The sequence below is a fragment of the Aphis gossypii genome, chromosome X, assembly GCF_020184175.1.
Source record: "Aphis gossypii isolate Hap1 chromosome X, ASM2018417v2, whole genome shotgun sequence".
NCBI classification, from domain to species: Eukaryota; Metazoa; Arthropoda; class Insecta; order Hemiptera; family Aphididae; genus Aphis; species Aphis gossypii.
Window position 1 is genome coordinate 4138936 of NC_065533.1, and position 19505 is coordinate 4158440.

General features: G+C 24.8%; 1 protein-coding gene across 1 annotated transcript in view; it reads left to right on the plus strand.

The window, feature by feature from the left end:
- Positions 1–793: 793 nt before the first annotated feature.
- Positions 794–19505, plus strand: part of LOC114126213 (sex peptide receptor) — a 196193-nt gene continuing 177481 nt past the window's right edge. Inside the window, exon 1 of the mRNA XM_027990105.2 lies at positions 794–1288. The gene's annotated coding sequence lies outside the window, so the exon portion shown is untranslated. The remainder of the gene's footprint in view (positions 1289–19505) is intronic.

Consider the following 19505-nt stretch of genomic DNA (forward strand, 5'->3'; position numbering starts at 1 on the left):
ATATTCGTTATTATAGGTAAGTAATATACCTACTTATAATTTACGCGAGTTGAAAATCAACGACATTATAAAAATTATTTCCAATTAAAAAATGTTAAATATTGAATATTCTTTTAATTTTTTTTCGTTCTTTTTTTTTTGTTACTTTTCTCTAATCAATATGACGTCGGTACATAATGATATCGCATCTGTCATACACTTTGAGAATTCGGGATTTTTAATCGTCAAAAATACAACAAGGTTTCGTACAGACGACAATTATGTGCTATTTTGGAAAACGTCAGTTGGAAAAATATATTATGTATTATAATCTAATCACACTGTTTAGTGATTTAATGATGAAAAATATAAAATACAATATTATTGTCGATATCGTGTACGGTAGTGGTCAACGGATAAAATTCGACGGCGAGTCACGGGTATCCCGCACAGTGATGTTTTATTACAATTACGCGTACAAGACGTGTCGTGTGATTAAAATTCGTTTTTAAAAATAAAACGCTGCTCGGACACCTCATATTGCCGTCGTCTGCCTACCGCTGGACGACTACGGTTAGCTGATATCACACTTTGTTTGTAGGCATCGTTGTTGATATTATTATTGTTGTGGTGATAAGACGATATATTATTATTATTCGCGTGTGGGTAAATTGGCCAGCGGTGCGGTGGCGGGCACACACATGCGCCGTGTATTGATTGCCGGCAACAACAACGCGTCGGAGTCGCGCGCTCTCGCGTTACAGACCGTTAAATAATCGCCGCGAGAGTATAAAACGGGAAAACCCGAAAGCCACGGCGATCACAAAACCTCAGTGTCTTGCCCCGTGCCGGCGACATCCCTTCGCGCCCGTCCGCTGCACAAGTCGCAACGAACGGTCCTTCTCTCGCGTCTCCGCCGTACGATTCTTGAAAAAAATAAACCCCCCCCAAGAACATAACATTTTTTCTCGTTTTATCGAACACGTTTTTATCAGGAAAAATAATCAAAGAAAAGTCGTCGTTTATTTTCCGCACTTTCGAAAATTTCTCCGCTTTTTTCAACTTTTATCCCGACTTATCCGATTTTTCGGCCACTCTCCCACGCAGTCGATCGGATGACTGTTGTACGCAGTCATTAATAATTTCATCGTAATATTCACGTCCCTTGTACGTTTCTTGATTATTTCGCCATATTCATCCCCTCCCCTTACTCCGAAGAGTAGTGGCCGAGCACAGGACTGTCCGTCTCTACAAATCAGCAGAGATCGGAAGACCATACAGTTCCTCTGTCCCACGTCGTGCACACGAGGTAAGTGCCTATTATTAGACAATTACGTATTCTAACGAAAGACCTGTTACCTCGTCGAATAGATTTTAATTATATTATATATTATTATGGTGTGTATATTATACTAATATACTTTTTATAAAAATAACACGCCACGTGTGTGAAGTCGAAAAAAACAATACGTATTTAAGCAGCTAAAAAAATAATGGTTCCAAACACGAGTAATCTGTAATCAGTCTAGATATTAAAAATAGACTCACGTTTACTTTTTATTTTTTTAAATAATTTTAATTAGTTTTTTAAAACAATGCACATTTAACTATATTCGATAGTGTAAGCGGCGTGTACATTAATTTGTGAGCTTATTTTTAATCTCTTGAAAATTTTAAGTAAAAAAAAAATAATGATAATAATAAAAATAGGTAGATCCACATAATTGGATAACCAATATATAGATCCCTCACCCTGTATAGTACTTTTAAATTATGATACTTAATTATAATAATAATGTAGTGATTCGATTTGAATTTATTTATAAAATGCGTGTTTAGCAATCATGTTGGCAGGAAAAAATCATAAAATGTAATGTTTCAGATTTGTATGGTAAACATTACTGAAAATACATAGTTTCAATGGTATTATTTTTTAATCTACATAATAATAGTATACATTTTATGTTATTTTTATTATGTAAATTATAACGATTGTACAATTTTTACATTTGGAAAAATTATGTATTTTCCACACAATTATTTCAGAATTTTTTTATTAATAAAACATTTGAGATAATAATATTTAACGCTTCATTCTTCATGGTCAATAAACGATCCATTAATAAAAATATATATTTTGTATCGGTTGCAAATTTAGTAAAAATAAGCAAGATATTTACAAGACACTGGTCTTAGAACTAAATCAATTTTGTTTTTTAATAGCAATTCAGAATTACTATAATTAATTTAGATACTTTTGTAATTTCTAGGCGAAATATAATTATTACAAAAATATATCGGTTCTTTTTGCACTATTCACGTTAATATTGTATTTTTTTAGTATTTTAATTTTACAAGTTTGATGCCAAATTTTGAGGAAATTGCAAATATATTTTTTTTTTTTTAACACATTTTTTCTCAAAGGTATTCATTTTTTTTGTATTGTTGTTCAAAATATGTTTATTTTAAAATGTTAACATGCACAATACAATTTTAAAAATATCAGGACTAAATTAAAGTAATTTACAGCATCTTACAGTGTGTTTCATTCTGGTAGCAATATTTAGTAAAAAATCAATCATTTATTTATTACCTTGTAAAGATATAATATATAAATTTTATTAAAGAGTTAAATCTATCGAATTATTATAATATAAAACAGCACAATAATTGAACTATTCTTAGAAATAGAAACTAATATACTAATATTCATCGTTTTTTTTTTTTGCTTAGAAAATTATACTTATTAAATATAATATAATAATACATTATCCACATATTTATGAACAGCGATATATCATTGAAATCAAATCCAACATACTATCCGTTATATTCAATATTTGATATGTTTAAATCTTATTATATACCTATTAAGTTTCTGATTTTTACGTTAAATATATCTATACCATGAGCAGCTAATTAAGATAATGAAATTATAATTGTATGATATATAAAAATGGAAGATTTCTAACAATCATACTGCGGTAAAATTACAAATAATCGTTTGTGGTATTTATTGTTTTGTAATATTTAAAGATGTAAGTAGTAAAGGAATGTGTAGGTATTTCATTTATGTAGTTTTTCTTTTTGGGTAGATGGTTGTGTGTATGTCACCACTTTATTGGGTACAGAAGAAATTCCTAAAAGTTTCTATACGTATAGCAACTTTTTAGATAGAAAACTTGACCTATTTGCGTGGTTATATTTTAAGCCTAAAAAAATACTACTGGTGGCTTGTAAACATATACAAATTTATGATTCTCTATTTTTTTTTATTTAAATATTTTGCTGTAATTAAAAAAAAAATGAAAATTACAATAATATAAACATTAAAATATTTATTAATTATTTCTATAAGTATTAAATATTTTAATGTTTCAAAAATATGTACACATATTTTATGTGATATGAAAATGTTAGATATGTACAAGCATAACTTTTTTCAAAAATAAAAATTGTATTATTATAAATGCATCGGTATTGATTGTTTTAAAAATTAAATAAAAATGGAAATTTATAAATGGAAAACGATTCTACGATTTCGATTAATAATATTGTATATAATAATATTATAAACATATATTGTTAGAAAATAATAAATCTAATATTTAAATAAAATTATTATACGTATGTATTATATTTAATGGCGTTCTATATTATATTAATTAACATTTTAAACTACTACGTTTAATTAATATTTATTCTAAATTTAATTATAATCGAAATAAATTTAAATATTATAAATTATTTTTCTTTTTATATAGAACAACAATAGATTTGACTATAATGTTATTTCGAGTTTTGATTTTTTTCAGTTATTTATTTATTGAAATTTAATAGAAAATTGTTGTAATAATAATATCATATATTATTATAAAAGTTATATTAGAAAAAAATTATCAAAAATATAATGGATTATTTTTGTTAAACTCGTTAAAAGATTTTTGTTGAAAATATCTAATACTCCTATGAGATATCCTTGTGTTCTACGCACACATATTATATACATGTATATATATACTATATATTATATATAATATATATATCGTGTAAATTATTTCTTTCTATATTTGGTTGTTTCATATTTCTTTTGTACAATTTTCACCAACAAAACTTTTGAAGAGAACAGTGATTTTTGATTCCTATGAACTTTCTCACGTTAGTTGCCGTATATCATGCTCTGTCGTATACGAACATGAATTATTATAAACGCTGAAGAATCGTTGCAATTACACTCGGATAACTATAATACCAAGAACTTTGATTCAAATTATTATTAAACAACTCGTTTACTCGAACGGACTGCTTGTTAATTTTCCAATAATTACCTAGTTTCAAATTAATACCTAATTATTTTATTTGTTCAATTGCATTGTTCCTACGATACACAATAAAAATAAAATAATTGATGTATAAGACGTAAAATATAATATACAATATTACGGTGTTATTAATTTATAATATGTATCAATGAAGAATTTATTAGATCAAGAATTTTTAATAAGTTAATACGGTAAGTATAATATTGTTAATTGTATGAACTTTTTTAAAATTCGAGATAAGATTATGAATGGTTAATTTGATAAAGACATTTAGAAAATTAAATTAGTTTCATTTAAATGAATTATTCTTGAAAAATAGTTTTTTTATTGGTTTTTTAAATGATTATTTAGGAAATTTAGTATATTTACTGTAGTTTGGTGCAAGTTTATTTAGATCATTGATAGGTGATAGGTTTGATAGGTTTGATAGGTTCAAACTTATTTTATATTTTATTATTCACTCTAAGTTCGTTCCACAAGTCATGGCATTGAAATTTAATCAGATACATGTTTTTATTCACATTTAAGTTCGTCTATTTACTATTGAAATTAAACTGGGAGAATAAAAAAAAACAACCACGATGATATTTTCCACCAGTACAGTGAGAGTATCATATTTTCTGCTAAAAAAAAATACATTACCTAAAAGGTGCAGTATTATACTGAACAATATTGTAATATGACATTTGTTATGTTAGTATATTAACATGTACCATTACAAAATAATGTTCATTATAATTGCTGTTTTTGTTCACTGAAATAGTACTCACAGTTTTTAATATGAGACATTCCGAAACATTGTGTCGAACACACGATACATGTATCAGACACAATCAGTATCGAAAACATTTTATGAAATATAATATTGTATTCAAATGATTAACACAGACCTGATGAAATGTACTTTCAGTGTTTGAAGTCTTTGAGGTATTTATTTAAATAGTGAGCTACCTTTACATAAGTGGGTAGCCACTATTTTCAGTTTTATCACCATTCACACGCATACGTTTATCATTATAATTTTCTTTATTTTTGCATAACATTTATTATGTGATTTTTCAGTCATTGATGTCTTATTTTCATAGATTATTTTATGGCTTTACACGGTAAAGTTTAATGTGGGACATTTAAAATCAACCATAAATATTATAAATTGTGTGTATGTGCTCAACATCACTTTTAAAACAAATTAAAATGATACTATGCAATATAGGTATTATTCGGTGATATAGATGCATATATGATTATTTATTATGTCTTGTTCATTTTAATGCATTTTCGTGACGTTACCATTTGCATTATTTTGATTAATTTTGGCTATATAATATTACACGTTATTTTCTTTTAATTTTATAATTTGATTTATTTACAATAGACATAATGGTTACGAATACCAGAAGTATAATTAGGAAACATAGATTTATATGTTTAATTTGTATGTTGTGTGTGAGTAAATGAGTATAATATTTTTCCATATTGATTTCGCCTTATAAGACATTATAACATTGTTTAACTTTATTTCAGAACCGCAATGCCTGATTCTATAATAATAACAAGTTATTAGTAACTGATACCTGAGTAATTGATCAGCCTTTATTTAAAAATATAAACTGTTTACATCAAACATACTATACTAACCTACCTTCAAACAAATTATGTATCAGTATATTGTGTTAGATTCTAAGAGTTAAACGATCTATATACATATAATGTAATATAAAAATACAGTTTCTCTTTGTAATTGTATAATTGATATTTTTTTCTTTAAAAACGATTTTGTTTGTGCTACATTTATTGTCTAGTGAACATTCAATATATTATAAATTTCATTAAATTAACAAACACTATTGAAGGACACTAAAACACATTTAAGCTTCAAAGTTCTCAAGTATTCCTCGAAATTTTGTAGAGTATACTAGAAAAGCTTCTGACAAAATATTAAAATTTATTTTTGTTATAACTTTCTATTTTCTCACATTGATTCTCACACTTCAAAATATTTTTAGTTTAAAAACATAATTAAATTGTTAATATTAACTTGATATATTGTCTCCTTAGAAAATATCAAAAACAATAAAATTAATACTTATGTATTGTTCTTATGACCATTTTGATAGTCGTTAGACAATTAACTAAATAAAAAAAATATTAGCTCGTCTATTTTATCAATTGAAAAAAACAGCATAATTCTTTCAGTTGTCTACAGTTATTTTTGTTGACTTAAAAAACTTATAATAAATTAATACTCACAATTATATTATTATATATATTTTTATTAATATTATAAAAATGAAAACTCGCTTATCAAAATATCTCTAGCTATTAAAAGACTATTCTGATAATTAATATAGGAATTTAATTTATTAACTATTGTTTAAAATAAAACATATTTTTATGGTTTTCTATACATATCTAAAATTGTACTTTATACTTAATTTTGGCTAAATGTTTATAACTTTAAACACTTTAAGTTAAAATTTAAGAACTTAACAAATTTTAATTGACACTCCAGAATAATTTGACTCATTCTAACAAAAGCATGAACAAATAAATTGTATAAGTAAGCAAATAATAATACTATTTTTATTTAACAAATAAATTTAACGTATTTGTTAAAACCAATAAAACCAATAAATATACAATAATTTTTTATACCGTTTATTTTTATATTTTTTATGTTATTCTCGGTTATTGACTGAGTAACAAGTTATAATTAATTATAAACTTTTCTAGTGTTTTTTATTCGGCAATCGCCTTTCACGTATTATTTGAAAAAAAAAAACAAGTTTTTAGAAAGCCTTATAAATTTATATTGAAAGAACATTGAATAAAGGACACTATTTGAAAATAACATAAATATTTACGTAAAACGATTTAATTTAATATTGTAGGTACTTTGATTTTCCATTCAATAGACCAGTATACTCAATGATGTTTAAATTGTGTTGAACTGTTAAACACTGCTCGAAAACTCCAAGTTGTTGTTGATGTTGTTTTTTTTATATACACATAGCTAAAATACATTTGTTCAATTTGGCTTCCAACCAAAGTTTTTTTAAGTGAACAGATATATAATAAATACTATTAATGTAAACACAATAATGAACGGTCTCTATTATAATAACATTAAAACGTCTATTGTAATAAATAATTAATTTAAGGTATCCTAGTTGTATAATTTATAAATTACACTTTAACTGTGTTAAAGAAAATTATTGTTATTAAATTACAAAGTTTCCATTAAAGTAAAAGTTTCAAAGTCTCGTATTTGTTACGCTCATTATATATAAAGTTGTGAATAATATTATACTGTGATATGGTAAACACTCGAAATACAATTCAACAAATAATCATTAGAAAACATATAATTGGTATAATATTGTGTTCGATTTTTTCACAAGAATTAATATCACTCTCGTATAACGTTAACTTACATACATTGCAATATATTAGACACACGTATTCAATAATTAAGTAATCTTATAATATAATTTTGCAATACTCTCATATATTTACCATCAGTTTTCAAGATTTAAATTTAAAATTAAATAAACACAACAAAAATAGCTTTGAATACGCAATTTACGTGTACCACTATTGCATAATTATGAATGTGTTTTGCAAAACGTGCATTTTGGTTGTCTAAAAGAAACGCATGGAAAACAAATCGATTATAATATGAACTCAATAGGTGCACTAGTAATGAAAGTTTATTTCGTTTAGTCGTGGTGCTTTCGAAAAGAGCAATTAACGAACACCACTGTAGCGTGTCAAAGTCAGTACTTATTAAAATCGCACAAACATACTCGATCTATTAAACACGGAGTCTATTTAAGTTATAAGTATTAATTTATGACTTTATCTTGCAAAAATATAATACAAAATGAAAAGCTATAAACTCTTATTCTAAGTTGTTCTTCTCGATGGTTATATTCATATGGATATGGTATATATTTTATAAACACAATTTCAAGTACTCAAGGATTATAGGTTATAACAAATGAAACAAAATATCGCAAGGATATACGTTTTATAAAAGTAATTCTTCATTAAATTTAACGAATACCTACAAGAAGAAAAATTCATGGAATAGTTGTTTTAGGTTTTTGTCTCATATAGTATGATATTGTTTAATAGTATGTTTATGCAAATACTTACTTTGATGTATAAATAAATATTTTACGTGTTTATATTAATTTTTTATCGATTATTTTATGGACGTGTTAAGTTATTCCAACTGAAACGTATTTTAAGTAATATTATTTAGTGAAAATATTATAGCTACTACAATCTTATGTGTTGCTTGGATCTAGAAATACTTATTTCGTATTTATGTTTTTAGTTTAGGTCAAAACTCCAAAATAAAACCTAAAATCCCTAGCTTAACCAACCGGGCTATTGATTTTAAATAAAGACACAGCATCACATTTACTTAAGCCTGACCGAAACTTTTTAATCAAGACCAAAATTGTATCATTTTTCAGTCGACTAGTTGGGTAGAGAACTGGGATAGATTAATTTAAATTTAACTAGGGAATACTATAAAGTTATATCTATATAATATTTATAATATACATAGCTGCGTTTTCGACCTATTAAAAACCAAAACTTTTTTATATTAAAACAGTAGTTAATTGTTATCATTATTTTATTATGTTGCTTAAGAAACTCGTCCGAAAACACATAGGTACCTACCTAAAATTAATTCACCAAGGATATCATATTTATTTAATTTTATAATAATTTGTATGAAAAATATTTAAAATTAAAACTTATTGTTCTTGCACTAAAATAAATATTTTTAAATAAATCAGTAATGAATTTAATTTTTACTGATTTTTTTTTTTTTTTTTACTTTGACCAATCCACCTTATAATATTTATTTACAAGAGATTTTTTTTTTTGTTAGTTTAGTACTATTAAAAATTATTTTTTAAATGATATATTAACTTTATCTTAGATTTTCTTACTCTTAAACAACATTATATAATAAGTCGTTATGTTTCATAATTTAAATTACCGACGTTATAAAGGGATCACGATATGTTTAAAAAGTCATCATATAGGTTATGTAATGTCAAATAGAATTTTTATTCCTTCGTTATAAAACAGTTTCACTTATTATTAATCGTATCTTAAACGCGTACTTATCTGTTAGTGAAAATTAATTTGATTCCTACAAATAATTTAAGTTTCATAAATGTTTAATAGGTAGGTATCTTGTTTTTTTTTCCACGACTTTACCAATTGTAATCTTAAAAATAATTATTATTAATGAACTTTAACATTTTAAATTACATTTGTAATACATTAAGCTCAATAAAGAAATACAACTGTAGAAGTTAAATAGATATCTCATAGCAATTACCTGGATGGATTCTAAGTTACTTAAATTTTTACTTTCAACTTTCATAGCAAAATATTAGAATATATTATTTTTGAATTTATTTCATCTAATGTAATATTTGGTTTATTTGGCACGTATTATATGTAAACAATAAATTAAGCTTATAAAAGTCGATTCACTTTTACTTTTTTACTTTTTTTTTAATGTAATTAATTAATAATTTCAGATTTGGGTAAAAATGCTAAAAACCCATTTAATTAATAGATTACTTTCAAATTATGTTCTTATAGTGCCAGGAAATAATTATTTTTATTGGATTTAATAATTTGTAATAACATTTTTATTTGGCAAATATTTAATGGAGTAGCTTATTAATATTTTTAATATTTAATTACATTAATAAAGATTCAATATTAATTAAAGCTCACACAAATAATTAATTGCATGCGTTCAATGTTCATTTATATTAAGAACTTAGGATTTAAATAAAAAAATAACAATCTTAACAATCATGTAAAAATAGCAAATTTTATAATATGTACTTTTACTATTTATCTATTACAATTCATGCGTACATTACTGTAAAACAATTATTATACCTAACTTATAATATTTTATTTGACAAAGTTGTATCATAAAAACTTGTTGATCATTAAACGTATTAATTTCGTGTAGTTAAAAAATATATATATTGTTATTCTTGTTATATTCACATCACTGAATTATTTAAAATAATCATCATTCACGAATGAATAAAATAAAATATAACATTATTTATAATATTTAACAATGTGAATAAAGAAGTTGGAGTAGAAAAAAATCAGTTCGGTATATAGTTTATATACTGAGCAAAGCACGTACCCTGCACAATAAAGCTAAGCACCTTTGACACAGATGATGAAACGACCACTATAAATTATCGCGTTGTACCTCACAGAACATTGTTCGCTGGAAATTACAATAACAATTATATATTATGTTCCACTATAGAAACAAACGGTTTACACTACGAAACACAATGAATTCGTACATACGAAGCTTTATATATGACTACGATAATTATACATGTTTCCGAGGATGACCACTTTGTGAAAAATCGTTCACATTTACTCAACAGTGGACGGTTTTCAAATAACTCTCATTAATTTAAGCGAATCGCTTTTGTAATATTATGTATTTTTATTATTTTTATTACAAATATTTCTCAAGAAAATTGTGAACAGTTTAACTGATAAAGATCACCTAGGTATTAACTTTATACAAGGGTTTATCCAATTATAACTAATAGTATATTATAAACTTCTTAAATGAATTTTAAATTAGTATACTAATTTAATACACTTTGTTTACAACCCTAACTAATACTTAAAATAAGCCTCTAAAATTGTATTATAACAAAAATAACAACAACAAACATTTCCAAAAATATAATATTGTTATTTATTTTCTCTAACGATTCTAATTAATGATAACTATTTTTCAAAAATATTTTTTTTACTACTTTTCTGGCATATAATATTAGGTAGTGACAAATTATGTATTTTACATCGTATCGTTATGTTTGGAAATGTTTTGTTTTTATATAAGTTTTTTTTTATTTTATGTTTAAGTGCTAAAAAATTGGTTACTAAGTTTGTAGATATATTATAATATATTAAAACAAAACACATTTTACGCATTTATTATTATTATTATTATTATTATGTCATGGATGATGTGAAAAACGTACAAATTGTATTTAATGGAAAATAATGAATTAAAAAACTTTTGACTAAATATTATAAACAAATATAACTAGTTGAAACAGACTATTCAATATTATGAATTGTTATATAAAAAAAAAAAAAATCTACTTAATTATTATGCATAACACGCTGAACTAAAAATCTTTGTAAATTATTCGACTTTTCTATTATTATTATATATATTTATAAACCGAGTACTAGATAATATCAACAAGAAAAAAATGCATAATATTGAATTAGAAAACGCAGAGCATTATCTAACAATCTTAGAAATTAAAAAGTAGATAAAAATAAATAGAAACACTTAAAAAATATGTAAAACTATAAAAAATGATATGGAATGCCCGAATGTGTGGAGGATTAAAAAAAAATACCAAATAAATATGCTACATAATAAATAATATTAGGTACAACAATATATAGTTTGTTTTAATTATTTATTTCCAAGATTTGTATCTGATCTGCATTTACAAGTACTAGATAAATCATCAACATAATTTTTATGCATTATACAAAATATTTGGATGTAATTTTATCAGATGAAATTTCTAGTTTTATGTGAATTTCTTAGAAAATAAAATGATAATTTTTTTTTAAATATTTACATTATAAAACATCAAATTAAGATTATTTTAAATAACTTAAATCGATATCATTATATTATAGCATGCTATATTATTTACTTAATCTAACATGATATATTAAAATAAATATATTTGATTAAATGAATCGCTCTTGCACTAGAATTATAATATGATATAGAGTAAAATAATAATTATAACTATTTTTGTCATAGAAAAAATGACACACGGTTTAGAAAATTATAGTATTTTTAAAACTTAAATTTTTGTTTTGGAAATATATTCTTATATTAAATCACATAAACATTATTTCAACATTATAATAATATCGAAATATATGGGAAAATATGGATAAAAAATAGAATATTCTCAGCAATATAATAATGATGAAAAGAAAAATATATATACATTTATGATTAAATGAAAATAAATAACAAATAACATTGGTAACAAGAAACTATTACAGAGAAAAATAATGTTATATTTATATTTTATCGTCAGATGGTGTAATGTGAACTGTTGTAGGTAGTCTTCATCGAGTAAAGATTCACTTATTTTACGAAAAAATTTAAACATACTTAAATTTATTTTATTTTTTCTAACGAAAAAGTGTACAATTTTATGTTCTTTATAATAGTACCCACTATATACTATTATTACAAAAAAAGAAATATAATAATAAGAGTTATAAAACCTTTTTTTTTATTCGGTTTGAATTATGAAAGATGATATCAATCTAATCAGAATGAAGGTTGACACTCTTGCTGTTATCGTATATATTTTTGCGTGAATTGATTGGTTGTTATGCATTTTTGATTACAAAATAAGTAAAATTTTCAAGGTGAATAAGAAACATTATATTTAAATTGAAGGTCATAGAATTGTAGATTATTATAATATTATTCATTGAATAAATTTAATTTTTCAGATAGATTATTATTTTATAAAGTAACAACTAAAACACTATCATTATTTATTACTTGTTAGTTAAGTTATTTACACTTAAAATGTATATTAAAGTTCTAAAACATTTGTTGAAAATATTTGGATTTTTATTCGACACGATATGTTACAAATGCACATAATATGTATTTTTATAAATAAAAATTGTTACCCCGAATTAGATGAGTGGTATGATTTGAATATTTACTAGTTGATCAGTTAATTTTTATGTTATTGATACCAAAGAGTAAGAAAACGATTAAAAAAATCAGAATAATGTTTGTGTTTCTAGTATACTACATTAAACGTGGTAGTAGGCATAACGAATTGCAATTATAATATTATAATATCGGATGCATAAATAATCGTTAGGTGCAAACTGCAAATACGCACGGATACGATTGAGAATAGTTGCACAAATTTTGTTTTTGGTAATACGTCTTATACAATTTAAATTTCCATATTGATGAAAAAGAATCCAATAGTTTGTCTGTAAAATTACATTTTAATTAAAATCACTGTGTTTCTGTATTTTACAATTATTATTGTTGGCTGTCGTACGTATAATATCTCACACAGTTTTCGTATTACTATCATTATTATCATCATCGTCACATTTTTTCGCACACAGACAGCGAACACCGTTAAAAAATAACCGATATTTTCTTATTCGATGTGATGAGTATTGTGCACGTGGACCGGACATTACTCATGTTGACCGATTTCCTATCTGACCCTCACGGACGCACCGCATACACACGTGTATAATGTATATATATATCAACATATTTACCTTGACGGCTTGGACCTCTAAGTCGTGACCGATGGTTGTGTACTAACGACCCTTACTTACCAATCGCGTTTGTGTGCGTCCGTCTACCGCCACATCACAATCAGTATACCAATAATAATAATAATAATAATCGTAATCGTTATTTATTTATATTTCCACTCCACCCAACACATTTCGATATAAATCTCTATTCCAATCGATGCTTATTGGTATACATTATAGCTGCTATATTCTGAATATTTTTTACATAGGATATTTGTAGGTATAACATATAGTGCTGTTTTCGATTTCTTTGAATACACTATATTATACTTGAAAACATACTTATATTAGCTGTCGAAATCCAAATCATACAGCATCACTATATACAACGTGTCATAATTGCTTATTTCAAATTGTTCAACTGTCAGGAAACGGTTCGATACAGCGTAGAATTAATATTTATATTAGTAGATCGAAAGTTCAATTAGTGGTTAGTTAATATTTGCGAAAAAAATAGAAAAAAAATAGCAAATATTAGAATTTAACATCAATATTTACAGGGTGCCTATGTCGGCTATTTAAAGTGTTTCTCTGTTTACGTATGCTTGCATTAATACTACAATTAATTTTATAAATAGCCGAATAAATAAACCTATTGTTTTTCTGATAATTACTCTATAACCTATAATGGATAAAACTACTTGTATATATATATATATACTTGATGGGAAATTATACTAAGTTTAAATCATAAATAAGGTAGCTATTAGACATTTTTAAGTGATATGAAATTTCATTTTCTTTTATTGTATGTATAATATTATAATTATATAGGGAGTTACTTATTTACATAATATGTATTGTTATAAAAATGTATAAAGCTTAGTATATATTATTTGTGCGTTATTTATTCTTAAGTAGCTAAGATCGAAATAGGTTATTTTAAATGTTTGCAATGATTTTGAACTCCAAAGCATTTCTAATTTTAAATTTAATATAGATTAATTGATTAAAAAGCTTAATATAGGTATAATAGCCAGTATCTATGTTCTTATCCCTTATTATATTTTGAAGTAGGATTTTGTAAAACGAATGAATACAAATTATACAAATACAGTAGTAAGATCAGGCCAGCGTTTGAAGTAAATATTAAATATTTACAAAATATAATAAACCCATTAAATACATCTCGTTATATTATAGAATCTAATAAAATATATATATTTTTTAGCAGTTCTCATTTTCACGAGAAATCACTCAATCAGTGTATATTATAGCCCGTTCGTTTTTCTGACATTTTCCAATTTTCACTAGATGCACACATTAGTTTAGAATAGGAATAGAAAATCACAAGCATACAACACATATAAGGTTCTTGTATATATATATATATATTTTACTTAATAAGATTATAAAAAAATAAAATCGTTTCGACATCAGTGTCAATCACTCCTGACATTCAAAAAGAAACAACAGTTCATAAGCTTATCTCATGATTTCAAATCTGAATTTTCAATTCAACATTTTATCAACGATGTCATCCACAGAAAATCGTAATTATTTGCATAAATGATGTAGTAAAATGATTCGATATGATAAAAAAACACTATTTTTTAACAAAAAGAAAATATTAACTTAAGGCTTTGAACAATAAACCAACCATAATTTCAACAATCTGAAAATTTGTATATATACTATTACTACTTGGAAACGATCAATTATGAAATATACAATTCGTTAAATAAAATATAATAAAATATAATTGAGCTATGGTGTCATTTTATTAATTTTGTAATCGTCGTAAAATTAGTCAAAATTTGTAATGCAAGAGTATAAGAAAATGTAATTATTACTATTATTCTAAATATATTAAATATATAATTCTTACATTATGTGAAAACCTTATTTGTTTCATCCTCATACTTTAAAATGTAAGTAGTGTAATCAACTAAGATTTAGCATTATGGAATCAGTATTAAATTTCTATTTTTAAATGGCAACTTCTTATTTAAATTTTTTTTAATTATGACTTTTATAAATATTTTTATATAGATAAACATAAAAAAAAATGTAATCTATAGGTTTAATTAATAAACATTTCAGTTTTTTAAACTTAAATAAGTGAAAACGTAGGTACGCCAAATATTGTTCAGGTTATTTTATATTTATTGATATTATTATTTTATAATTATATAAAAAATTATATTTATTTTTATTTATTGAAGTAATCTGCTCGATCGTAAACATTTTAAAATAATTTTGCATTTAAAATTTGTTGATAACACTTATAATAGTATTATAAAGATGAGAAAAATATGAGCCACATAATATTATGTACCATTTTAAAATCACACGTATCTATTTTATTTTCCAATTTTATAAAATGTGTATTATCTGTTCACACCAAAAAACGTATTCAATCTTTATAATGTGTTTGAATTGCTTAAAATGCTGAGTTGTCTATAAGGATGTGACAAATCAATATTGGTTACATCAACGTTGAAGATAGTTGTATTGCAATATTACACTCGAATCTCGTCTATCTTATTTAAATTACAAACCTTTAATGATTTAACATTTTTCATCATTTAGGAGCATAAAACGTGAAAAGTTTTATTATTTATTTTAATATCAAAGTCTCAAAATAAAATTAAGAAATTCAAGAAAATACAGAACAAGTTTCCAAACATAAGTTTTCAAAAATGTTCTCCAAACATATAATTTAAATTATCAAGATAATTACTTTTATCTTCAATTAATTAACACTGAGTCTTGAAGAGATTTTCATTTCATGTTTTTTTTTTTCTATCTAAACTAAACAACGTAAGTCCTTACATATCATTGAAATAGATACGCATTTATTTATTAATGTTAGTTTATTTATTTTTTACTTAAATAGTTGTTTAGTTATAATTTACTGTTAAACAGATTTGTACAGAATTAAAAAAGTAATCATTTGAACAAATCAAAAATAACCTCTGTTTCGTAGTGAATTTAATTGAAAGTATTTTGTTTGTTCTTGCTGTATAATTATAACTATCTAAAATTGCAATATGTTTATTTTTCATCAAAATTATTTGTCTTTCAAAATAAACTCAGTTGTCTTTTTAATTTAAATTTTTTTTTCTACTAGCTTTTAAAACGTGTACGCACTCAGTTTAATATTCAAATATTATACTTCTACCATAAATTCTAATTGTAATACATAATAAATAATTTTATTAACAGTGATCTTAGTGCAATACAAAATTGTGATACATTTTAGGGGCTGAGATTCTATTTTTGAGTTCACACAACCATTAGTAACGATTAGAATGATTTGTACACACTCTAATAATTTGATTTAAAACTTTAGTATCGTACACTGAAGTTTGGAAATACAGTTTGTTTTACAATAATAGAGTTGTATCAATACATTACAATATTAGTGACTGTAAGTACGTAATAATCATATTAATATATCAATCTTAAATTAAAAAATAGATACCTTGATCTAACAAAACCTAACTTTTATAGGTCCCCTTCAACAGTTCAACCTATGAAATGTTAAAACATTTATAATTATGTACTATGATACCTTGTTATGTATGTTATGACTGCTATAGTTTAATCATTATTCTTTGGTTATACATAATTGATATAGGTACTTAAATATAAGTATATAATATATGACCAGCTTCATTTAAAACATTACATTCAAAATAAATATATGACACTCAATGGCAAAACAAAATAAAAAATAAAAGTTTAACAATACCTAAATGTTAAGTGTAAAACTTTATTTTTACTATAAAAAGGATATATATATATATAAGGCAGAAAATAATCTGATTCTACAAATCCAATAAAGCAACCATGAAAGGTTCTGCCTTTTTACGCTAAGTGACAACTACTCTATTTTTACTCGGCAAAGTTTATGATTTTAAGATTTATAAATGTACTATTCTATACTTTTTTATGAGCCAATTTGTGTTTTATTATATTTTCGAACAAATAAAATGTGCCCTGTTATTAAAATTGTTATAATAAACAATAATAAACTGTAGAAAGTCTAGAATAAATTGTACTCAGTCTCACTTTTTTAAACATTGCATAGAACAATTAAAAACATCATGAAGAAATAACTCAGTAAAATTATCTTTAAATAAATCAATCAGAATCGATGCAATATTTATAAAAAAAGCGTTTTGTAATTGTATGCACAATTTAAGGAAATGTATTATTCCGGTTTTGTATTTTATCAAAACAAAATAATTTACTTTCGTTATTTCCTCTTTAGTTTATTTGCGAGTGACTGAAGAAAATAAAAATAATATTCAAGTAAATATCATACACGTGTGCATAGTCACATATTGCAGTACATACTTTCCGGTTATCATAATAGGTAGATAAACGCGTTTTAACTCGGGCGTTATTAAAACAATTGTTACCAAATTTCTGGTGCTTCCTATGGTTGCACGGATTAAACGAAAAACATAATTTCCACGCTCAGTAGGTAGGTATGCACCCGAAAATACAATTTATGTTATTATAATAACAATAATTATTATCATCATCATCATCATCATTGTTATTGTTTTTTGGCGCCTAAATGGTTCAGCCACTACATTATTACGATCCATATTGTAATCCCAACAGTGTAAAATATTATGTGTATGATTTAGAGTTGTACCTATATATATATTATTATATTATAATATTTGTGTTTAATTTTTCGCCGTACACACGTCCAGGTTTGCCACAGCGTGTAATTCAGTTTTTGTCTGACCCTAGTTTACGTCCCGGTGTCATGTAGAATGTTTCCTTTGTCGAGATAAACTATTGTGCGTATCATAACGTTATCAGCGTCATCATTACATTATCGTTGTCGACAGATCTCTCGTGGAATGAGGGTAAATTAGTAATTTATCACAAAACAGCACATCAACTCTTAACGACCCTTCTCTCCGGTGTTAAGGCCGTTATGTTAGAATATAATACGAAACCTTTGGTTCAGATGACTTTGTCTAGCGTCTGTCATATTATTATTATGACATGACTGACGCAGCATATGATTGATTGAGACTCGTGGTATAGAACCGAATGCGACGAATAGCAAAGGTTAACTTTGTGATTGGAAGATAAACAAATTAAATTAATTTATAAACACGTATGACTTTTAACATATTTGGCAATACAATTTTATTCTTATAAGGTTAAATGTAGAATTTTTTGTGAAATGTTTGGATTTAACAACGGTAACCAATAAGTAAATGCAAAGTTTATAGTAAAATGTTGTCAATTTCAAACCAGAAACATGGTTACAATAGTACAGTATATTTTGGCAATACCAGTATAAATAAAAGTATAATTTGATTGATTTGTTGAACAGATCAAATGATTAGACCTCAAAAAGTAATCAATATTTTATAGTTTTTACTAGGTATGTAAAACTGTTTTATTGTATAGTAACGATAGAAGTCAAAACTAAATTCATATTCGAATCGACTTATAACAAACAATATTTTGGTCAATATTTAGCTATATTGATGAAAGTTACAAACAAAGTTCATTAACGCCATCTTTTTTTTGACAACAAAAATTGTACAATACATTTTTATTAATATTCTTGAAATGATTAGGCTTGTATCATTGCATGTCAATGAACACGAGTAAAATTAAAAAAAAAAAAAATACCTCTAAAATAAAAGTTCAAGATAAAGATTTCCCTCCAAGGGGATTACCCCTATTGAAAAATCGACAATATAATGAAAACATCGCACGGTCGGAGGTCCGTGACTTCCCGTTGGGATTGAGATTTAAAAAACACATTTG